General features: G+C 41.7%; 1 protein-coding gene across 8 annotated transcripts in view; it reads right to left on the bottom strand.

The window, feature by feature from the left end:
- The window catches only part of kiaa0232 (KIAA0232 ortholog), a 125596-nt gene that overhangs the window by 71514 nt on the left and 28033 nt on the right, over positions 1-26049 (bottom strand). The window contains exon 1 of one of the 8 annotated variants that reach the window (XM_069925974.1): positions 2812-2971. The exons of the other annotated variants lie outside the window; for them this stretch is intronic. The gene's annotated coding sequence lies outside the window, so the exon portion shown is untranslated. Of the gene's footprint in view, positions 1-2811; positions 2972-26049 lie in introns of those variants that run through there. 8 annotated transcript variants of the gene reach the window in all.

Genomic DNA, 26049 nt, shown 5'->3' with positions numbered 1-26049 from the left:
CCCTGTAGTTTGAGCAGTCTGATTTCTCGTCTTTGTTTTTGCACAGGATTTATTAAGAAAAGACAAACAACGGACAATATCCGTAAGTTCATTAACTTAATCCATGCAGTACAAGGAAATAAGATATCAAAGTGGCTGTTGCTTTAGACGCAGAGAAAGCCTTTGACAGGGTAGAATGGATTTATTCAAAGTATTACAGGGGTTCAACCTACCAGAGAAATATATTAATTGGATTAAAGCATTATATAAGGGACCATTGGCAAAGGTGACAGTAAATGGATATATATCGATCCAATTTAAATTAAGCAGGTCAACTAGGCAGGGAAGTCCACTATCTCCCTCACTGTTCGCTCTAGCAATAGAACCATTGGCAGAACTGATAAGAACAGAAAATAAAATAAAAGGGATAAAAATAAAGGAGAAGGAATATAAAATCAGTTTATTTGCAGATGACATCATAGTATACTTAACAGAACCAGAAATATCAATAAAAGAACTACATAAGAAATTGAAGGAATATGGAGAAATAAAAGTGTAAATAAAAGTGAAGGGATGCCAATGAATAATGCGGATTACACATAGAGTTTAAAAAAGAATCACCATTTAAATGGCAAACACAAGCAATTCGATACCTAGGTATTAGATTAGATAATAATTTAGGCCACCTATACAAATTAAATTATCAGCCATTAATGAAGAAATTACAGGATGACTTAGAACATTGGAAAGAATTGCCACTAACACTGATAGGAAGGGTAAATTGCATTAAAATGAATATCTTTTCAAGGATACAATACCTATTTCAATCATTACCAATTCCATTAACAGAGAAATTCTTCAATGTACTAAAGAGAATAATAGGGAAATTCTTATGGAAAGGGGTGAAACCGAGGATAGCGCTAGATAAATTAACAGAATGGTACAAACAAGGTGGTTTACATCTACCAACTTTAAAAATTATTATAGAGGAGCACAATTAAGGTATCTATCAGATTTTTATCAAACAAGGGAAAAACCAGATTACACCAAGATAGAGTTAGATAAAATAGGGGAGAAGGTACCAAAACATATACTTTACAAGTGGGATGAAAAACTGGTACAATATAGAAGTTCACCAGTACTGCACCATTTACTTATCATATGGAAGAAGATTCATGTAGAAAGGAAAAAAACAAATTACCAACTACCAAAATTATTATTAACACAAAATCAACTAATCCCTTTCACAATAGATAACCTTTCCTTTAGAGAATGGGAGAGAAAAGGAATTAAAAGAATAGAAAATTGTTTTTTGGGAAATAATTTATTATCATTTGAACAAATGAAGTACAAATATGGAATAACTCACGGTACAATGTTTGCATATCATCAATTGAAAGCTTATTTAAAGGATAAATTGGGAAACAGACTGAGATTACCTGAAGGAAGCAGCTTTGAATATGTGATTACAGGCACAATGATAATTAAAAGATTTATAACAAACATGTACATCAAGCTGCAAGATCAGGAAAATGATGAAATAAGCTATAAACCCAAACAAAAGTGGAAAAAAGTTTTAAACATTAAGATAAAAAATGAAATATGAGAAAAGTTATGCTCTGGAACTATGAGAAATACAATAAACACGAGGTTATGCATGATACAGTATAATTGGTAACAAAGGTTATATATCACGGAAAGAAAGTTTAAAACATGGGATCCAACAGTATCAAATAGACGTTTTCGCTGTAAGAAGGCAACGGGAACAACAGTACATGCAATTTGGGCATGTGAGAAAGTGAAAAAGTTTTGGGAAGATCTAAATCAGGTCTGAAATAAAAATCACAAGAAGCAACATACCAAAAAATCCAGAGATCTTTCTTCTAAGTAATACAAGAAGTAAAGAATTAGGCCTCAAACTGGATGAAACACAAAAAAGATTTATTATGATAGCCTTAGCTGTTGCAAAAACATGTATAATGTCAACTTGGAAATCAGAAGAGAGCTTGAGAGTAAAGCAATGGTACATGGAAATGAATAAATGTATTCCATTGGAAAAAATAACATATAATTTAAAAAATAAAGTCACATTATTTGAACAAATTTGGGAATCGTACATGGAACACAACAGAGAGGGCCTACCACAGACCTCCACCCCCTAAAATGATAGAATGAGAAGATGAAATGACCTGATCTAGTGTGTAAAAGTAGATGACACAATTTTCTTGTTCGTTTTAATTGTGTGATGACATTGTTTAATGGGTTTATTGTATTGTATATGTTGAACGTTTAATGGGTTTGGAGGGGGGTGGGAAGGAGGGGGGAAAAAAGGGGAGAAAATGCCACTGTGTATATTCAAGAGGGAAATGTTTGTGTGTATTTTGATTGATATGGTTCATAGTGTGAAAAATTTTTTAAAAATTTTAAAATCATCCTTGATTCTTGTTGTGCAACATGTTGAAGGCCCTCAATCAATAAATTTATATTTTAGAAAGGATTTTGCTGAAAATAAAATTTCAGCATGTGTTTAAAGAAATAAATAGGCAATTTGCATAAATCAATCTGTTTGAATCTCCAAGATCAACATATTCAAGAGGAAATTAAAATTATGAGATACAAGATGAGAATGCAGAAAGTGAATCAGAATTATGGTTCCAGGTTGAAGTTCATCAGAACCAGAAAAGAGAGAAATAGTTTTGCAGAGATGGGAGGAAACTAAAAACTAATGCCTCTGAGATTTTGCCGCCTTCTTGAACTCACTTCCCTACTATTATAGTTGTCCCCAGGAGACTTTCCACACATTCCTCTGAAATGTCTTAATTTTTCACCCACCTTCCATAGCAGATCCCTTCTCTTACTGGAATTCTCTGTCTCCATCTTGAGGAATAGGTCAGTGACATACATTCACTATAACAGACTCCAAAGGCTGTTTCAATCAACTCCTGCCTGCTCTTCTTCAAGAAGTCCATTCTATTCTCAGTTCCTCTGACGTTTTCACATCTGTTCCAACAACAAGACCTTCCACATAAGTGTCTGAGTTATCTTCCTTTCTCCTGAACCCAGGCTTATCCTCTATCATACCTTAATACTATAATGATCTTCGCAAAACCCAAACTTGGTATCAGTTAGCAAGTTTTTGGAGAATATGTTGTTTAATAGCACTATTATTGACAATTTTTTTAATGTTTTAATTTTTTTAAAATTTAGACACACACACAGCATGGTAACAGGGCATTTTGGCCCACGAGTCCATGTTTCCCAATTTACACCCAATTAACCGATACCCCCAGAATGTTTTGAATGGTGGGAGGAAACTGGAGCCCCTGGGAAATACCCATGCAGATATGGAGGAAATGTATAAGCTCCTTACAGACAGTGCAAGATTTGAACGCCGGTCCCGATCACTGGCGCCATAAAGGTATTGTGCCAACATGCTGATGACTATTTTGACGATGAGTTGAGAACAGACTGAGCAATAGTTAGCTGCATTGGATTTGTCATGCTTCCTATAAACATGTCATGTAGTATATGGGCAATTTTCCATATTTTGGATAGATGCTAACTTTTAATCAAATAGCTTGGCTCGCTGTAGAACTAGTACTAGAGAACAAATCCTCAGCACTATAGCAAGGACGTTGTGTGGCCACATTGACATTGCTACATGCACAGCTTGCAGTCCACTGTGTGTGTAGATTAGACAGCCGACCCCTCCTCTTGGCTCCGCCTCTGTCTGTCCAGATATAAACCCTGTTTTCCCGCCTTACATTTGAAAATACTACCTGTTAGTTGCAAGCGCATTTGTGCTCCTCACAAATCTCTGAGTACTATTGATCATGTTACAATTTTATTAGCTTGCTTTTGAAGATGGGACAGAAGCCCTCTTGAAGACTGGGATGCTCCAGGTCAACCCTCTGTCCCCAGAGGCCCCGGAGGAATTTGCCTACTGGTTGGAGTGCTTCCAATCCTACATAGCAGCCACCCAAGAATTCTTCCACTCCAATGGCCTCCGGAGATAGGCCTTCCTCTCTTGAGTCAGCCCCAAGGGATTCGCGGTCATCAGGGACAGCGCGACGTACAATACAGCCACCGAAGGCCTTGAGGGCCACTACATGAGGCCCCAAAACAACATGCTGATGAGACAACATCACAACGTCAGGAATGACCGGGTGAATCGCTGACAAGAACGTGCCACTACAAGGCAGTCTCAGCCCAGGTGAGGGAAGAAGAACAAGTCTGGGGTATTCTTGTGGCTGGAGTGAGTTTGAGATATATGAGGCAGCGACTATTCAAGTTAGGGAAGAAGACCTTGCCAGTAGCCTTGATCTTGTGGAATCCCTCAAACAGTCCCAACTGGGAGCAGATCACCTCGCTAACGAAAGCAGCACCTTCTCAGAAACCCAGCCCTGCTGTGCATAGTTGCCCAAGTACCAACTACCGTGGCCACACGCAACCAGGAGTGCACTTCTGCGGACAGGCCAAACAGTCCTGCGACAGATGCCCCGTGAGAGACTCCATGTGCTCAGATGTGGAAGAGGGGATACTGGGCTAAAGTCTGTCGGGCAAAAGGAAACCCCAGGAAGGCTACCACATGCGCAGCCATCAAATAGTCATACACCCCATGCCCAAGCCCAGAATTGTGGGCCCACGGCTCTCCATACTGCTCGCTGCCACCATATTGCTGCACCTTGTGGCGGGAACCCCTACCGGATGAGAAACAATGGCAGGAATGGTGGCCATCTTGCCACTCCTCGTGGTCGATGCCACCTCCTTGGCCTTCAGATCAAGACAACAGTGGCAGGGGGAACGATGCAGCCTCCAGAGCACTGGCATCAGTTGCTGACGACGGAGATAAGGGTGAATGGTCATCTGATGGACTGTTTAATAGACATTGGCTTGACGGAAAGTTTTATAAATTCTACGACTGCTCACCAGTACAAATTAAAGTTTTACCCCACAGACTACCGTATCTATCTATCTATCTATGAGGGGTATTGTACTGTGAGGTGGGGGGGGGGGAATTTTGCAAGTTCCGACTGTATGTATTGCTGGGCCTAGACTTCCTGTGTCACCTTACAAACGTGACCACAGAGTACTCAGGCCTACATACCCTTATCATGGTATGGAATGGAAGATCCCAAAACCTAGAGACGACATGCGGTTTCTCCACACTGTGTATCGAACCCCTCCCACCCCAATTTCAGAACCTAACCCCCAGCAGTTAAGCCAATAGCCACAAAGAGCAAGCGATACAGTGAAGGTGTCCAAGAATTTATTAGAGCCTAAACACAAGGGAATAATCATTGAATCCAGCAACAGTCTGAGGAGAGCCCAGGTAGAGTTGTGCGAAGGGGAGAAAAGCTAAAGCTGAATCTTGGACATAGAGCATTAAATTACGTAGTACTGAGTCTATTTGTCCATCGACCTGAAAGCTGCATATCACCAAGTATATGTCCGATCCGAGGACCGTCCCTACACCGTATTCGAGGTCGATAGGCGGCTTTAGCAGTTCCTGAGGATCCCTTTCGGCATTATGAATGAGGTCTTGGTCTTCCAGAGGCAGATAGATGAAATGATAGACAAGTACAGGCGAAGGGCTACCTTCCCCTATCTCAACAACGTCACCATTTGCGGACATAACTTAGACGACCACGATACCCATCTCCAGAAGTTTCTCCAAACAGCCAAATCCTTGAACCTCATGTACAATGACAGTAAGTGCGTGTTCAGGTCCAAACACCGAGCTATCCTGGGCTACGTGGTGGAGAACGGCATCATTGGCCCAGACCCTGAGCATATGTGTCCCCCTCAAAAGCCTCCTCATCCCACGGACCATGAAGCCACTAAGGAGGTTCCTGGGCTTCTTATCATACTACGCCAAGTGGGTACCTCATTATGCTGACAAGGTCCGCCCCCTCTTAAAATCCACCTTCTTCCCATTGTCAGCCAAAACCCAGGCGGCTTTTAACTAAGTCAGGAGCTACATCGCGAAAGCCACCACGCATGCGGTAGATGAAAACTCACCATACCAAGTGGAGAGCAATGCCTCTGACATAGCTCTGGCCGTTACCATTAAAAAGGCAGGCAGGCCAGTAACTTTCTTTTCCTGCACCCTGTAAAGCCATGAGCTCTGAAACCTGTCTGTGGAGAAGGAGGCTCAAGCCATTGTGAAGGCCATCAGGCACTGGAGGCACCACCTGGCCAGCAGGAAATTAATTCTGCTCACTGATCAATGATCTGTAGCACTCATTTTCAATTATACGAATAGGGGTAAAACAAAGAATACAAAATGATGAGGTGGAGGATGGAACTCTCCATTTATAACTATAGGTCAGTGTATAGGCCAGGTAGACTTAATGAGCCTCCAGATGCCCTATCCTAAGGAACCTGTGTTGCTGCACACACCGGCCAGTTATGGTCACTTCACGACAAGCTCTGCCACCTGGGCATCGCCCGCATGGCCCACATTGTCAAGGCACGCAACCTGCCCTTCTCTATTGAAGACATCAGGGAGATGACCGAGTCATGCCAGTTCTGCTCTGAGTGCAAACCGCATTTCTACCGCCCCAACAAAGTGCACCTGATAAAAGCTTCACGCCCCTTTCAATGATTCAGTGTTAATTTCAAGGGCCCCTTCCTCCAGCAAAGGGAACATGTACTTTCTTAACGTTATCGATGAGTACTCGCGTTTTTCATTCTCCATCCCCTGCCCAGACACCACCACCACCACCGCCACAGTCAGAGCTCTGCACTCCATTTTCACCATGTTCGGGAATCCCAGCTTTTTTCATAGTGACCGGAGCTCATTGTTTATGAAAGTAGAGCTATACCAATACCTGCTCGCAAGAGGCGTCGCCTCAAGCAGGACGACTAGCTACAGTCCCTGGAGGAACGGACAGGTTGAAAAGGAGAATGCAACGGTCTGGAAGGCTGTAAAACTGGCTCTCCGGTCTAAAGGTCTTCCAGACTTGTGCTGGCAAGAGGTTCTGCCCACACACACTACTCCATAAGGTCGCTTCTCTGCAGCGACCCATTGGTCGAGAAAATACACCTACTGCATGCAAATCTGATGTATGCCTATGTGGTATTCCCAGATGGTAGGGAGGACATTGTCTCAATCAGAGATCTAGCACCTTCAGGAACTGAGGTCATGACAACCACAATAGACCTAGAACCTCCAAACACCCCACGCAGGGTTCCAGACGACGTGGTTCCAATGGAGCTACTGTTGCATCCAGGACCCAAGAGTCCCCCCTCAAGTCCCACTACCCAAGAACCACAGGAGGCACAAGAAGTTCTGGAAGAGTAAAGTCCACCAGTGTTAAGGTGCTCGATCAGAGTAACCAGGCCACCTGATAGATTCAACTTGTAAATAATTGTAATTTTTTTTGCTGAATGTGGTCTGTTTTCGGGAGAACAGGGTGAATGCAGTGAACTAGATGGCCAACCTCTCCTCTTGACTCCGCCCATGTCGGCTCCGATATCAACCCTGTTTTCCTGTCTTACCTCAGATTTACCTGAAGACCTCTGTAAATACTGGCCATTAGTTGCAAGCTAATAAAAGCGTGTTTGTACTCTTCACAAGTCTCTGAGCACTATTGCTGTCATTACAGTGAGCTCAGTTGTTTCTTGAAACCATGTCAAATGAATCAAACTGAGTGGAGACCAAGCTTCTCTGGTGGTGAGAATTGCAGTGAAAGCCGAGATGGACTATCTGCTCAGCACATTTGCTGGAACTTAATTGTAAATAGCAATCACATGATGGGCTCCTATCGTTTTGGCAGCATCAATTCTACAACTGCCTTGCAGCACCTGGGACCTGGGTTCAATTGTGTGGTGAGATCTTAATCAGCATGTCTGTGTGAACATATTACAAGAAAATCTATGGGGGAATAGGATAGTTCCGTGAGTTGGCAGAATCAATGCACAAAATGGCTTCCTTCTCTATTTTAAGGAAACAGGGAAAAGGGATAGAAATGTTCTTGGAGCCCTCCCTCCCAGATAGTTATTCAACTGACCACCAACATTCACAACTGGATATCGTAGTTTCAAGTTGATTTGTTGGTTCCAAGATCAATTAGTTCTGTGTCATCAATACTCTCACTGCTTCTTCCAAATGTTGTTCAGTACAGAGGAACACTGATTCCTTGACTGAGGGAGGACACTTGATAATCAGAAAATTTGTTAATGTTGAAGTCTCCAGGAGCTATTCCCTTGTGAAAGAATAAGTACAGCACAGGCTGACTTTCACACTCTCTCACCTGAACATTACTGTACTGCCACATCTGGTGGATCTATCCTGCCAGTAAGACAAACTTACCTAGGGTCAGTGATGGAAGACTGCAAGGTATGATTCCATAAATAAGACATCATAAGACTGGAGCTCAACTTTTTTTTGAGACAGCTCTCTCCCAATTTACACAGCAATCCTCACATATTTCTGAAGAGGGCATTGCACTGTTGAATGGGATGGGAACAACTTTTCCGATCTAACTAGATGAGTAGCCTGCATTCCATCGAGTTGTGTTCTCTGTCTGTTTTATATTAAAATCACTCCCTGGATTCCACACTTCTCCTGTATGGCTTGGTTCTGAAATTTAAGATTATAATTCTTTGTCCCAGTCTCTCTCACGAGCAAAGTTTCTATTAATTCCTTTTAAAATCTTTAAAATTATTTTAAAATTTGATCGATACAGTGCAGTCAAAAGCCTTTCTGGCCATTTTAAACCCATGCAGCCCAATTACACCCAATTAACCTACCAACCCCATTTATTTTGGAGGATAGGAGGAAACCAGACCATCCAAGATTATCCACAGAGGTCATGGATATAATATATAAACACTTTACAGACAGTGCCAGATTCAAACTCAGGTCACTGGTACTGTAACATTGTGTTAACTGCTATGCTAACCCTGCTGCCCAACTACTACATTAACCCTCCCACAGTGTATCTGTGTGTGGAGCCACAGGAGATGGATAAGGTTCTAAACAAAAACTTTTCATCTGTAGCCACTGTGAAGAAAGACATGAATGCAACAGAACTTGGGGAATAATGATGAATGGAGTCCACATTACAAAAGAAACAAGTGTATCCTTGGTCATTATGGAAAGCTAGGGAAGACATTGCAGGGGCCTTGGCAGGGATATTTGCATTACCATTACCCACAGGTGTGCCAGAAGAGAGTTTAAACTAATTTAGCAGGGGAATGGGAACCAGAATATGAGAGCAGAAAATAGAGAAAAAGGTGGAAAGAATGATGATGTTGTGAGTTTGTGAGGAAGGACAGACAGGAGAAAGCATAAATGTAGTCAGTTGAAGGGTATGAAATGTGTCTGTTTTAATGCAAAGAGTAAAGGATACAAACTTAGAACTTGGGTCAACATGTGGAATTATGATGTTGTGGCTGTTACAGAGATTTGGCTGATGCAAGGACAGATTTGGCTAATACAGGTGCTTTATAGGAAGGATGTGGAAGCTATGGAGAGAGTGCAGAGAAAATTTACCGGGATGTTGCTGAATTGGAAAATAAGTCTTAAGAAGCAAGGTTAGCTGAGCTGATTGGGACTTTTCTCTTTTGACCGAAGAAGGATGAGAGACTTAATAGGGATGTACAAGATTCTGGACACCCAGCACCTTTTTCGTAGGGCAGGAATTGCAAAGACCAAGGGACATCTGTACAAGGTGAAGGGAGGAAAGTTTAGGGGGAGACATCAGGGATAAGTTTTTTGACACAGAGTTGTGGGAGCCTGGAATGCCTTGCCAAGGATGGTGGTGGAGGCTGAAACATGGATGAAACCTGAGGGGGGGAAATAGACCCAGCTGACCCCTCTTTCCCCACAGCAGCCAACCCCTTCTGCTCCCCACTGCAGCTGACCCCCGCATCCGTCCAGCCCGCCAATCTCAGCATCCCCCCAGGCCCACTGAACGCAGGGACCCCTCTGCCCCACCAGTGACCCCTCCCTCCCGTTCTACCTGAGATTCCCTATGACACCAGTGCGTAAGCGCTGACATCACAGGAGTAACTGAGTTGGCCACTGATGCTTTCAAGCCATGGGAGGACGTGTCCTATGGATTCCCTGACTACCTTTGAGGTAGGGCAGGGACCTAGTTGATTTCCGACGTGCCTAACCACGTCAGACCCTTTGCAAATTGCCCAGTTAACCGCATTTTACAGGGCAGTTTAAAAACGCCCACTGTGACTGTAGTAAAAGCATACCAAAATGCTGGAGGAACTCAGCCGGTCTTTCACTATTGCATAAAAAACAAAGATATATTACTGATGTTTTGGGCCTGAGCGCTTCTTCAAGGGGATGCCCAGATGGAAGTAGAGATGTTCTTCCTCCAATTTGTGGATGGTCTCAGTCTGGCAGTGCATGATTCCATAGACATACATGTCAGCAAGGGAATGGGATGGGGAATTGAAATGGGTGGCCTCTGGGAGATCCACGCTATTGTAGCGGACAGAGACAAGGTACTCAACAAAGAAATCTCCCGTTCTGCATCCAGTCTCTCTGATATAGAGGAGAACAAACAATCCGTGCAGATTCACAAATAAAACGTTGCTTCATTTGGAAGGACTGTTTGGGGCCTGAATGGTGGCGAGGGAGGAGGTGTGATCACAGGGGTAGGTGCCATGGGAACGACTGGTGGGGAGGGAGGAATGGACAAGGGTCATTATGCACTTTTTTTTGCTACTGCTTGGGCCATCATAATAAATCTTTTTTGGGTTCTATCTAATTTTAGACCTAGTTCTTTGTCTCTTATATTATTTAACAGAAAAATTTCTTGTTTTTTTTGGTATGTTGTGCTTTGTACTTTTGTTTAATATCTGACTTAGTTCTTCCCAGAAAGTTTTCACTTTTATACATGCCCAAATTGCGTGTATTATTGTTCCAATTTCTTGTTTACAGCAAAATCATCTATCCAATATTGTTGGGTCCCACTCTTAATTTCTGAGGTGTGATACATAGTCTGTGCAACCAGTTATATTGTATCATGTGTAATCTTGTATTTACTTTATTCCTTCATTGTTCCTTTACATAGCTCTTCCTATGTTTCATTTTTTATCTTTGTTTAAATCTTTTTCCCAGCTTTGCTTCGGTTTTTTCCTTGTTTCATCCACTTCTTTGCATTGCAGTTTAATGTACATGTTTGTTATAATTTTTTTTAATTATGTCTGTAATTAGATATTCATAGCTGCTTCCTTCTGGTAGTCTCAAACTGTTTCCCAATTTGTCCTTTAAATAAGCTTTCAACTGGTGATATGCAAACATTGTAACGTGTGCTATTCCGTATTTGTCTTTCAATTGTTCAAATGTTAATAAATTATTTCCCAAAATTTTCTATTCTCTTGATTCCTTTTCTCGACCATTCTCTCAAAAGTAAATTATCTATTGTAAAAGGGATTAGTGGGTTTTGTGTCAATATCATTTTTGGTATTTGATCATTTATCTTTTTTTGGTCCACATGTATTTTCTTTCATATTTTAAGTATGTGATGCAGTTCTGGTGAATTATTGTATTGCACCAGCTTTTCATCCCATTTATAAAGTATATGCTTTTCTCCTAATTTATCTAGTTCTATCCTCTCGTATGATAAAAATCTGATAATTATCTTAGTTGTGCTGCTCTGTAATAGTTTTTAAAGTTTGTTAACTGTAACCCTCCTTGCTTGTATCTCTCTGTTAATTTATCCAGCGCTACTCTCGATGTTTTCCCCTTCCATAAGAACTTCCTTATTATTCTCCTTAGTCCTGCAAAGAATTTCTCTGTCAAGAGGAATGGACAAGGGTAAAGGTTCCATTATTATCACATGATACTACATTTAGAATGTAACTTAAAGAATTTCGTGTATCTTTGTCTACCGTAAGGAAGACAGAGTTGCCACTTTGTCAACCACCTCTCACAGAGATGAGGCCCCAGTCAGGAATGAATTCACGACCCAGGTTTACAAGACCAGTGCTCTAACCACCGAGCTATCAGAGAGTCATGGAGGAATAAGTCCCTGCAAAAAATGGAGAAGGGAGGAGTGGGGAATATGTGTCTAGTGGTGTGATCATGTAGTAGGTGTCAGAAATGTATTGAATGTGGAGGATGGTGGGGTGGTAGGTAAGGATAAGAAGAATCCTGTCCTTGTTCATGAGAGGTGGTGGGGCGAGGGAAGATGTGGAGGTAATTAAGAATATGCAGGTGAGGGCTGAGTTGATGGTGGTAGAGGAAAGCCACATTGTTTGAAGAAGGCCACATCAGGGTACCACTATACTTTTCAAGTGAATGTGACAGAACAGCCAGCTAGCACAGCAAGCAGAAGAGACCTCATGTTCTTTGAAATAGTCAGTACAGATAACAATGCAGTTTGCACAACACTGTTATAGCATCAGCACCTTGGGTTCAAATCCAGTGCTGTCTGTAAGGAGTTAGTACATTCTTCCTCACCCCCCCCCCCCCCCCCCCGCCACCACTGTATCTGCGGGGTTTCATTCGGGTGCTCTGGTTTCCTCTCACCTTTCAAAACGTACAGGGATTGTAGGTCAATTGGGACACACAGGCTCATGGGCCAAAAGGACCTGTATGTGCTGTATGTCTAAATCATTTTTTTTAAAATTAATTAAAACAAAATTTAACTCACTGTTAAGTTTGCACTATTAAGACACAGCATTTTATTTCTTGCACCAAAAACAACTGTGAATATTTATCTCTATTGTTTTAAATATATTATCTCTTTTTCTATATAAACAAGCAAGCTGCAATTGGTCAAGGAAATGGTCATGGCTGTTCTCCAAGTTGGAGTCCATACAATCGTGCAACCCCAAAAGCCCAACCCCAAGAGCCTCTGGCTCTGACTGCAGCCTTCTCCACCATCTTGACCCTGGTATTTCCTACCCAACCCCAAACCCAGCCACATAATTCACCCACATTCCAGATCCTAGTCCCACAAACCTACCCAAGCTTTTGACCCCCATTGTTTCCAACCAAACTTTGGGCTCTTACCACTGTATCGAATTAGGTTATATTTTATATTGTATATAGATATGTTTTAAAGGAGATAAATTGTGGCAGGTTTTTTTTAAGTGTAGGTCACATACAAACACTTCAAAACAAATCTCATTTAAAATGGTGGAGCTCTGCTCAAGCCAGACAGTCCAGGCTCTGAGAGTCTTTGCAAAAATTTTGAGGAACGTCTATAAAGACTTCACAAGTAGGTGTTAATTGGACATGCTGTCTTTGAAGATTGGGTCCGGTGCTGCAATCGGTCTAAGTGCAGAGTGCTGTTCTATGAGGGTCATGTGGTTTTTTTTGAGTGAGAGAGAGAGAATTCTGTTCTACAGTTCAGCAGCAGAAACTAGGACTAGAACATGACAAGCTGGCAAGCTTGTGGGAAAACCCCATTTTGAAGACAGGTTGTGAGTTCTCAGTTCAGCTTGGTCAAAGCCCTTGTGGTCCATACAAGAGGAGATGGCTGGCTGTATAAGGTTTCACTTGAAATAAAGGAAACAAAAAGGAACTCTGTGGTGACATGAAAAAGAGGTTATCATCTGGAAAATCCTGATGGGGCAAGTTTCTTTAGCAAGACACTGAAGTGGCTGATCGGAAGGAATCAGTTTGTGTCCGAGCAACAAATCTCTCTCTGAAAACTGACAAGAACCTTCCTGAGCGGTAACCATTTACCATTCAAGCACCAAAGCCTGGTGAAATTCATAAATGTTAAATTCTGTGCACAGTATAAGAATTGCTTGCTACCAGTGAACTTGGAGAAGTGAGAAGTGAGATTGGACTGTGAATTAAAGAACTTTTCTGAACTTATATACACATTACATATCGTGCGCTTAGAATTAGAAGGGGTTAAGTTAATACTAATAAGTTAAAGTTTGATCCTGTTTTCATGTTTAAAGATAATTAACCTTTGCTTAAGTAACCATTTGTCTTGGTGAATTTCTATTGCTGCTGGGTTTCGGGGTCCTCTGGGCCCATAACACCACATACACAAACTATTGATATTTTACAACTTGCCAGCAGAAGTCAAGTACAATCCTTCCAAAGTCAAACAGGATTCCCAGCCCCCACTGATATGTCAGTGGAACATCAGCAGTGTACAAGTACATGGTTGAGCACATGACCATAAAAGGTTAGAGGTCAGAGCCATGTCACCCTGAAACAGGCACTTCAGCTCAACATGTCCTTGTACTTATACAATGAGCATCAATTTAGTGTAATCCCATACTAATCCCTTCTTTTTCTGTACACAATCCCATCAACTCCCCAAATTCTACCACCATGTCTTTGGGAGCTACAGAGCTATGGAAAAAGACCTTTAGCTCTTCTTGATATGCTGAGCATTAATTAATCTACCAGCCCTAACTTGGATCATTGGATCTGCAAGGAAACAGCTCTATTAATCATGCCATTGTGCTGTCCTGGCACAGCTTTGATTCAGTTGAAAAAACTCAACAAGAAATTCATTACAGTTCTGACTCCCTATTTATTAATTTCACTGATTTGGAATCTGCTACATTGATAGCAGAACTGTCAAGTTGAATCTGCTCAAAACATGTACAAAATTATTCACAAGTGATTGTTGCACAGTTGCAACTGTCTGAGTGGTCATGAGTCAAAACTAAACACAACTCAAATCCTGCTCTGCATTGAGCTCAAGGAAGACTCTACGATAGCAAAATGCACTTAAGGAACTTCTCCCTTCAACATCATTGAACTGCACAAGCAGGTATACTAATGATATATTACTTGGCTTTGACACTGAAAACATCTGACATGTTTATAAGCATTGCCCTTTGCTTCCAAAAAATAAATATTATTAGTATTCAAAATGCAAAACTTGGTGTTCGTGAAAATCTCTGGCCTGAGAGCACTCATCCAAAGCATGTGGCCTCATTCTCTTTTATTGGCATCAGTTGTATCTGTTGCCATTGAATTTGCAACAGCTCATATACTTTTAATTTCTCCTCTTCTGAAGACGTTTGGATAAGAACTTCTCCTGTGCAGGATATAACAGACATCACAATTGGTTCAGACAGCAATGAAAAAGCTCACTCTCTGTGACTTTCTCTGTATGGAATGTCCGCATCAGAGACAAAGCAAGGAGTCAGAAGCTATAGAAAGGAATGGTAGACCTGATCCCTCAAAATCCACCTATGTCAGGATATCAGTGCCCTGAAGTATGATAGGCTGTCTAAAAATGAAGGAATTATGTGATCTCCCTGGGTACCTGTCAATAGTCAAGAGAAAGTTATCCTCATGGTTGACCATAAGCTGAATATGGAATCATGTGGTAGTTCTTGTGATTGGAGTTCAAAGCAGGAATCACTACAGTCTATCATTACTTTGGAGAAGATCGGATACTGGCAAAAACATTTGATGGCTGAAGGAAAAGCACATTTCTTTGAATAAAGATTTTCCTAATGGCACAGTGAGTATCAAACTGACTGCTTTGAATAATTCCAAAAGAATAAAGCTGAGTGTAATAATGACTTTGACCTCAAATGCTAAAGTATTTAAATGCAGACACAAGAACTGTTTACAGATTGCATATTGTTACGAAGATTACTTTAATAGATCTGAATCAATGCTTCTCAAAGAGATTGGGAAATGATACGAGACTGACATTGACCTCTTGTAAACTCTGGTGTGCAAACTGAGCCCTTCTATGTCTCCTCCCTTAGGCCCTCAACTTTATCACCAACATCCAAACTGCAACGCCTATTATCCATCATAATTAATGGAAGTACTGTACCAGGCCATCACCTATAGATCAATTAAATAACATTCATAAATCAAGAGTTGAAAAAAGAAACTATGTTGATTATAAAATTTATAGAAAAACATCAAACCATAATCAGTGCACAATGATTAATTAATGCTATGGCTCTTGCGAGTCCCCATCCTGGTCACATTTTTGGTAATTGGATTTTGCCTTATTTGCTGAAATTTTACAGTTTACTTTGAAAACTGGAGCCAATGTTAATCAAATCTGTAACATTTGTTATGAACCTTTAGCTCGTGACATCAAGTAAATTAACAAAACTATGATTATTCTGCTCTTTAATTTTAATAAATACAGAAATGTTTTAAGATTTATCAATATAGCTGCACTAATCTTGCTTTTACTTCATTCCCATTCAGGAGGATATTTCAATGGAAAAAAAACATATTTTACTCCAGAATTAATTGAACTTCAATCACAAATTATGGAATAATCAGCACAATGTACAAAGTTTCTTGTCTTAGATTTCATATTTTGCAGATTAACGAGAAATTCTATCAGTTTTCCATTTCTCATTCAGCCAGAAGGAAATTATTCAAAAATACCTTCTCCAAGTTCTCTTTTTGAAGTACACCTGATGTATGAAGAAAGAACAGATAGACAAGGATTATATGCATCAAAATTTAGAAGAATAAGAGAGGATATCATTAAGGAATAAAAAATTCTGACAGGTCTAGACAGGCTAGATGAAGGAAAAATGTTCTTATGTTCAGTAACCCATTTATAACCGAGATGAGAAGAAACTTGTTCACTCAGATTTATGAACTTGTTGATCTCTCAACCACAGAAAATTGTTCAGGCCAGTTAAATATATTCAAAATAGAGTCTGATGAGGCCCTATTGGCTAAAAGGGTTGATGGATATGGAGAGAAAACAGAATAGGGTATGTAAATTGTATGATCAGCCATGATCATATTGAATAGTGGAAAAGATACAAAAATGAAGAAGGCCATTCCACCCTATTTTCCATGTTTCTATAATCTTTCTTATGGTGCACACCCACATTAAAGGCTGCTCAATGAAAAAAAAGTGATTTTTTTTAATATAAGGCTGAGCCACCATTGCTTTCAACTCAGCAGTGTCGGGAGTCATATTCTGGAACTGAGGGAGGCGGAGCGAGTGGTGCAGTACCCAGTCTGTCGCCACGACATCGAACATACATGCCAAGAAGGGATAGTGGCCTATATCCGAAATGGAGAGCAAAAAGCAGGTAAGTGCACTGGTAGAGATTTGTTCAAGCAGCCTTAGGACTCAGGCAGATCTCCTGCACAACAAAATTAGCTATATTAATGAATTGATTTTAAAACTTGTGCTCCTGAATTGCAGGCTGATAACATCATCACGACATAATCCTTCACAGCCGCTTTCAGTGGCATTGCCTTCACAGAGGAGGTGGAGCGACCTCGTTCCACCTTTGAGTGTACCCCACAGACAGATCGGAGTTTGCCTGCTGAATCCGCCCTCGGAGCTTTCTTCAAGGTAAGTGAAGCAATGTAAAGGGGAGAAATATTTCAGAATAATTTACTAGTTTTATTTATGAGAGACCCAAGATTACAAGATTCCATTCATCAATTCTGCCTTAACATTAGCTTTCATTTCCCCCACTATAAAAAAGTCTTGTGGGGGAAGACTTTTTCTTGGTAGATCTGGCTTGTTACACATTTTAAGACTGAAATTAAATAATTTTAATAATCACACTAAATTAAGTGATGCAGTCTTAAGTATCAACTAAAATTGAGTTTGTGTATGTTTGGTTAAAAAATTCCCATTGTTAAACTCGACATTAAGCAAAAATTAAATAACCCACCTTCCAAAAACTTAAGGGGTTTATAAGTTAATTGGTTTGTAAATTATTTGGGTGGTATGGGCTCATGGGTTAGAAGGGCCTGTTACTGTACAGTATCTCTAAAAAAAAAATGAAGAAATAAAAAATCTTGTTCAACTTTACTATATCATCTGATTGTACATATACAACCCAATGAAACAGCGTCTCTCCAGACCATGTTGCATGCACAAAAAACCCAATACACAGTACATAAATAATCAAAATAAATATATAAATACCTGGGGTTCTTGACCTGCTTACAGGATACTGTACATCAATCTTACAGATTATGGGAAGAAGCTATTCCCCAGCCTAGCATTTTGATTTTGATGCACCTGCACCTTTTTATTGATGGCAGTGAGTTGACAATATTGTGTACTGAATGGAAAAGATCTTCCATAATTCCTTGAGGCCTATTTAGACAGCATTCCCAGTAAATGTCATCTATAGAGGAAAGGGAGACCCCAGTGATCCTCTCAACTGTTTTAATGATCCTCTACACAGACCTTGTCTGATGCTGTTTTAAGATTCCATGCCACCCAATGATGCAGTCAAGCAGGACACTCTCAATTGTGCTTCTGTAAAAGTTTTTCAAGATGGGGGGGGGGGGGGGGGGTCAGTAGTTTTACCCTCCTTATCTTCCTGATCCTTTTCTTTCCTGGCTAACGAGGAAGTATAGGGAGCCCAGGATAGTTCGTCTCTTATATGCATGCCAAGGAACTTTGTGCTTGACACTTTCTCCAATGTGTAGTGGAGAATGGACAATCTTTGTCCTCCTGAAGTTCACACCAGTCTCCTTTGTCTTGTCCACGTTGAGACTCAGATTGTTGTTCATGCACCTTTTACAAGCCTTTCAACCTCCTCTCTGTAATGCGATACATCTTTGTTGCTGATGAGGCTAACTATTATTGTATTGTGGACACTGGAATCACAGTGGGCACGTTGAAATAACTACGCAAGGCATTTTGAGAGTGAATTAAACAGATTTACTCTTCATAAGCCACACAACCATTTAAAAGCCCGAATCACGCGTCCGACATGCACTGACGTCACATAGCCAATTTGATGCCCTCTGGGAGATGTGGTGCCGCCAAAGCGCCACTACACAGCTCCCCTGTCCCCAGAAAGGTTTGCCTGTATTTTAGGTGGTCGACCTCTGTGATGGACTTTTGGCTGCTGCAGTGGGGAAGATGTCCACATAAGCTGTTATAAACCTGTCAATAGTGAAAGAGTGGCTTTCCTCCGACGTCCAAAATACAGGTCAACCTAGTTTGTCTGAGTTTGTATAAGGCCCTTGGTAAAGCATATGCAAAGGTTGACCAAGTGTTCCCATATGGACGAAGACATATTTGCAGTTTTTCAGGTCTTTGGGTACAAAGGAAGAGTGTTCTCCATGCGAAGATGGTGGTATAGGGGTCAATTTTCTTACGGTCCCCCTTAGCCTGGTCAACAGTTCCTTAGGATCACCAATGGAGTTGAAACTCCCCTGGGACCATCAACCATGCACTCTACACAAGCTCCACAGATGAAGCTTCGAGATCCTTCTTTAGAGTTGTTCCAATGCCCAGCAATACCCAGGACAGCTCATCAGCCCAGTTCGGTCTGTCTAACCAAGCCATCAAGGCTGTCTTGGAATGGCGATGAAATCTTCCCACTATTCCATTAACCTGGGGATGATAGGCATTTGTATGATGAATTGTTGAACCAAGCAAGTGAGACAAGGCTGTCCACAGTGAGGAAGTAAATTGAGGTCCTCTATTTGAAGTAAGTCTTCTCAACTTAACATTCAATTCTACAACTTCAGTTAAGTTAATTTCTTTATTTGTTGCAGTCAATCATGTAATATTGACTGAGTTTGATTGCTTTATTTCCCTTATATTTCTTTATTCCTCTGGAAATGGAGAACATTGCCTGTTTTCTCATCCTCTAACTGCTCCCATTCACTCATTGGCCAGAAACCTTGTTTCCATCTTATCCCTGTATTCATCCCAGTTTTACCCCACTTCCCTAGACTCCCTACAGTTTAACAAGCTTCTTTTGCAGAATCCAGAAGGCAAAGTAGGAGAACGCATGGAAGATTCACTGAAAGATGTGTGACACGAGTGACATGAGGGATCAAGACTATAATGAATCAGAAGTTAACCGTGAGAATAAAGGACAATGACAGCTCCCTTCCAGACAGATTGAACACCTTCTATGGATGGCTTGATGGGACAAACAGGATGACATCAAAGAAAGCTCCATTTCCCTCTGATGACCGGTCCCCTGTATAGTCGCGAGGAGAACCCTATTCAAGGTGAACCCACACAAGACAGCAGGACCAGACAACAAACCTGGTTGTGTACTGAAAGACTGCACAGACCAATCGATGGAGGTCTTCTCAGACATCGTCACACCTCACTGCAGAGGTCCATCGATCCCGCAGGGTTCAAGAGAGCTACTGTCATCCCGATATCCAAGAGGGCAACAATAACAGGCCTCAATGACTACCACCCTGTGGCACTGACCATCACCATTATGAAATGATCAAGAGTGTCTGGTGATGGAATGAATCAAAGCACACATCCCAGGGACACTGGACTCATTGAAGAAACCATTCCAGATGATGCTGTAGCCTTGTCATTTCACTCCATCCTGGCCCACCTGGAGAACAATACCTTATACACCAGGCTGCTGTTCATTGACCAGCTTGGTGTTTAATACCCTGGTGGAGAAGCTGTCCTCACTGGGACTCAACACCCTTCTGTTATTGGATCCTGGACTTCCTAATAGAAAGGCCACAGTCTGTTCGTGTCGGTAGCAGACTGTCAAGCTCCATCACGCTGAGCACTGGTGGACCTCAGAGCTTCTAATCACACTAGAGACTGATGACTGCATTACCAGATCCAGCTTCAACAGTGTCATCAAGTTTGCAGATGACACAACAGTAGTTGGCCTCATCAGTAAAAATGAGGAGTTACACTATGGAGAAGAGATGGAAAATCTCATGAAATAGTGCAAGAGTAGCAACCTGAATCTCAACGAGGACAAGATGAAGGAGATGATCATGGACTTCAAGAGGATCAGGATTGACCACCCTTCACTGCACATCAACAATTCTATAGTAGAGAGAGTGGAGAACACCAAGATCCTTGGAGTTCACTTAACTAGTGACCTATTGTGAACACTCAACATCTCCTCAGGAAGGTGCAATAGCAACTGCATTTCCTGAAAAGACTGAAGCAGGCAAGGTTACTGACCACCATTATGTCAGTCTACTATAGGAGCTCTATTGAGAGCGCCTTGTCCAGCTGCATCTCAGTGTGATACAGTTGCCACAAAGAAATGGATCAGAGGTCAATCCACAGGATGAAAAGGGTGGCAGAGAGGGTCACTGGAGTCTCCCTACCCCCACTGACGTGACCTATCGGGATTATTGTCTGAAGAGGGTGCACAAAAATCACAGAGGATCCCTTCCACCTTGCACAAAGTTCTTTCAGCTAGCAGCACCAGGCTCCCACTGACAGTGAGCATGCTGAACGACCAAAGGAACTTCTCACACTAACCATTTAAGACTTTCAGATGTAGAAAGCAATATTTTTTTTTTTATTTGTATAGATAAAATGTTCTGCATATGTATTGTTTGTCTGTACGTGTCTTATATTTATTTGGTTGTGCACCAAGGACCAGAGAACACCATTTCGTCAGGTTGCACTTACACAATCAGATGACAAATTGACTGTTTTGAAGGAGAATTTCTGACCTGAAATTCTCACAGACAGAACCTGATCTGCTGATTATTTCTAGCATTTTCTGTTTATATTTTCAGTTTCTCCACTTTTAAAATTTTCATTTATTTCACCAATTGGATGGCCTAAAACTGAAACATGTTAGGACAGAAATACAAATAGCAAAAAAAAAAACTATTCAACCTGAACCTGCAGATCTATCAACCCAAGTAGATTAGATGTTTTTAAAACATGTGGATCACATAAGAAAATTTGAAAGACTTTTGCATATTAGAACATTTGGACACTTTATCATTGTCGCATATACTCATGTAAAAGTCACATTTTCATGACCATTTTTTAATGTTAAATTTATGCGGTGAACTATTTAATGGATACTACTTTTGTGGGGCTGAAATTCAAACTAGAATCCAAAATACCATACCAGTAGCAGAAAAGGAGCCCTAAATTGTGCCAGATGGAGTATGCTCGGTTGGGGGGGGGGGGTGGGGGGAATTTTTTTTTTTTTTTTTTTTTTTTTTTACAAATTATAACATGTCAATTATATATTAAATTTTGTATGAAGCGAAATTTAAAAAAAAACACACATACAAAAACCCAAACTCCACCCCCCTTCTGTTCCCCCCCCGCCCCCTTTATTAAATACCTTTTCGTACACTGTCAGAGCTCACAGTTTAGGGGGAAATCACTTTTTAATTTAGCAACGTAGTTCAAATATGGTCACCATATTTTAAGAAATGTATCATACTTATTCCTTAAATTGTATTTTATTTTTTCCACTGGTATACAACTATTCATCTTTTCTATCCACTTCGCCAAGGTAACTGGAGAGTCCTACTTCCACGTGATTCCAATACATTTTTTGGGAACTGCTATTTTAACAAACAAACTTTGAAGCTCTTTAAGATCATTACTTATGTCTATAAAATTGCCTAAAACATAAAGTTCTGGATCACTTGAGAAGGTCACCCTTGTAATTCTTGTTAATACTTCAGAAATGTTTTGCCACATGACCAAGATGAATGAAAGAATGTTCCTTCCTCTATTTCACACCTAGTTCTAGTATTTCTGGCTTAGATTTGTGCAACTTCTGTGAGATACAGCTGATGTAAAACAAAAAAATCATATTGAACCAACCCATATCCTGCATTCATAGTTGAAGTTACACAGTAGAGGCTCACCGGAGGTTCCGAGTGATGTCATGATGACACAATGCGACGATGTTACTTGGAACACGTGGGGTTTTCAAAAGCTGTGTGTGACTGAGTAACGACTTTTACTGATCTTCAACTCGACTACGTCTGCGACGTAATTGCTACATTGGTGACCCTGACAGGCCCAAATGGATTTTGGACCCAACATTAACAACGCAGCAGTTTTGCTCAAACTGCCTGTCTTTTGAACCACTCAACCTGAAGTTTGGGTCGGGCAGGCTGAGGTGCAGTTCCACATTCGCAAGACAGATGTGGATGCCACTATGTACTATCATGTGGTAAGCACCCTCGACCAGCACACGGCCAGTCGAGCAGTGGATTTCCTTCAGATCCACCAGCTCTCTGAAAGTACGAAGACCTAAAAGCCCTCCTTCTCCAGATTTACGGTCTTTCACAGCGTGAGCAAACTCCATGGCTCCTCTATATCTATGGCCTGCGGGACCATGCCCTTTCGAAGTTAATGAACGACATGTTGGCACTGGCAGACGATCATAGGCCTTGCTCTTCAGGCAGTTGTTTTTAGATTATACCCTGTGAAAAATGGTTGAAAGTGATTAAACTCACACCATTCTGTGAAAAGAGATGAAATGCAAAGTATGTAGATAAGATCTTGAAAGTAGATAGTACTGGCTAGTGGGCTCCTTCTTATCAGGAGCCCCAAAGATGCAAGGATCTGATTCAGGCTGGTACAGTGACCTAAGGTAGTCTATAGCTAGTACTGCACTTGCTTAATAGAGACATGAATATTAACTTAGACGCCCCTAAGGAGGGAATGAACTAATTAACATAACATGCGATGTATGAAGAAGGAGGAACTGAGTGATACTTGGATTGATGGAAGGGAGAAGGAGAATATTGTAATGTACTAAAATTCTGATTGGAAGAAGGTAAATGAAGGTGGGGTGATAATGAGCGCGGGACTGTACAAAAGAGTGATGATTCTGAACCTCCGGTGTGTCTTCAGACCAGGGGCACCCGACTTTGCAGACTCGAAATAAAACTGAACCTGTTCTCCAAGACTTTGTCTCCAGTGTGCAAAACAGCAAGGCCCACACAAATTAGTGCTGCGTCACACCCAAAGGCCCAGGCTCCGCGGTACCAGTGACGAGGGTGCATGTTCCTCCGGACAAACATGACTTTGTGAAAACCACCTGGTGTTTTTACCATCAACAGTGGGGTGCAGGAGCTCACCGCTGCTGACCCCCTTGCACTTTTCAGGGAAAAACCATTGCTAGTTGTTGCTAATGGCTAAGGCGGCTGGCCACCGTAACAGTCTACATCTGGGATGAAATTTGTCCTGGGAGAGTTCTAGTTGACATGAGTGTAGAGGTTAGTGTGCTTCCCTCTTCAGGCTTTGACATTTGTACCAGGACCAGCACTCACTGTGTTGAATAACTGTTTGATACGTACAAATGGCACATGGACTATACCCCTGAAATTCAGTGCAAATTAAGGTCACAAGGAAGTTCATTCTTGCTGCTGTGTCCTGGCCATTGTGGGTTCCGACTTCATCAGAGCTCACTCGCTGATGGTGGACTTAAAGAGGTGCCGATTGGTGCATTCCAGACTTTCCGCCTAGGAAAAGTCAAACTACCTAGACGCCATAGAGTACTCCAACAACGAATTCGCCAAACTTCTTGCAGAGTTTCCGAACATTTTCACTCCCCAGTTCTCCACTACCACACCCAAATATGGCATCATACGTAACATCCTCACCCAAGGACTTCCTCTACATGGCTGAGTCCAAGGCCTGCTGCCCAACAAGTTTAAGCTTGCAAAACAAGAATTCCACAAAATGGAGGAACTTGGAATCATATGTAGGTTTAATAGCCATGGTCTTCCCTGCTACATATGGTGCCACAGCCACAGGAGGCAGGAGACCTTGTGGGGATTACAGGTGTCTCAACCATGCTACCACTGCAGAGCGCTACCCCGTGCCCCAAATACAGAATTTTACAGCTAATCTTCATGAGGCCAAGATATTTCCTAAAATTGACGGTGCGTGGGTATGACCAAATACCTGTAAACCCAGAGGATATGCCCAAGATTCCCATCATAACACAGTTTGGCCTCTTCAAATTTTTGAGAATGCTTTTTGGGCTCAAAAATGTTACACAAACATCCCAGCGACTAATGGATGCAGTGGGGCATCAGATCAGCAACCAGGGTGTCTTTCTGTTGGCTAGCAAGGTGGAAGCCATCCTCAAATTCGTGAGGCCCGATACGATCAAAGGACTCCAGGAACTTGTGGGGATTTCTATTGTCGCTTTCTACTCTCTGCAACTCATATTATGAAACCCCTTTTCGACTTCATGTCCAGCAATGCCAAAGAACTCGAGTGGACAAGAGAGACGACGGAAGCATTCCAGCAGACCAAAGACGCCCTAGCGAAGGCAACATTGCTGGTCCATCCACCAATGGATGCACCAGCAACCTTGATGATAGACACATCTGACACAGCAGTAGGCTGTACATCAATGGACATTGAAAGCCTTTTGTGTTTTTTTAGTAGGCACCTCTGCCCACCAGAAATGAAATACAGCTGGCACTGTACCTAGCGGTCAGACACTTCTAATATTTTTTGATAGGCAGGGACTTCAGTTTTTACTGACCACAAACTGCTAACGTTCACCTTCATGAAGGCATCAGATCCCTGGTCAGCCCACCAGCAATGTCACCTATCTTACATATCAAAGTTTACAACCAGGATTAAACACATCTCTGGTAAGAGTAATGTGGTGGCTAACGCCCTGTCCTGCTCCTTTGTTCAAGCAGTACGTGGCCCCTCTCTGGGTGTAGACTACATTGCATTCGCCAAAACTCAGTGCCAGGACGACAAACTCCTGGTTTATAGAACTGCTGTTGCGAGCCTGCAACTCGAGTATGTAGCCTTTGGGCCTCAAGGTACCACTCTCCTGTGCGACGTTTACAGAGATCAGCCTTGCCCCATTGTCCCTGCTGCGTGGAGACATTGCATTTTCAGTGCCATTCTCAGACTGTTCTACCCCTCCATTCAAATGACAGTCTGCCTGAGAGCCAACAAGTTGGTATGACAAAGGCATGTGAAAGCACCACTTCAGCCTTTTCAGCCACCGCAGCGCAGATTTGACCACATGCATGTCGACATTGTCAGCCTGTTCCCAGTGTCATGAAGTTCTAGGTACTAGTTTACGGTCATTGACAGATTCACTAGGTGGCCAGAGGCAGTTCCTACGACGAAGTCATCAACTGATTCATGCACCAGAGCTTTTGAGCCATCTTTTAAAAACTTTTCACAGAGAGCTGAGCCAAAGTACATCTGCTCAGTCTTGTCGTATGGCCATGCCCCCGGGGTGAGGGGGGAAAAGCATTTACACTACCTTTACACTGAAACTGTACCCTTCCCCTGTTAAAACATATTTTGTTAAATCTAAACTTACATGGAGTCTGACTCAATGCAGTGTGACAGATTATGTTGTGTTTGTATTGTATATATGTTCTGGGAAGATAAATTGGGGCAGGCTTTTTAGTGTAGGTCACATACAAAC

The sequence above is a fragment of the Narcine bancroftii genome, chromosome 3, assembly GCF_036971445.1.
Source record: "Narcine bancroftii isolate sNarBan1 chromosome 3, sNarBan1.hap1, whole genome shotgun sequence".
NCBI lineage: Eukaryota > Metazoa > Chordata > Chondrichthyes > Torpediniformes > Narcinidae > Narcine > Narcine bancroftii.
This window is presented reverse-complemented; position numbering and strand designations above follow the sequence as displayed.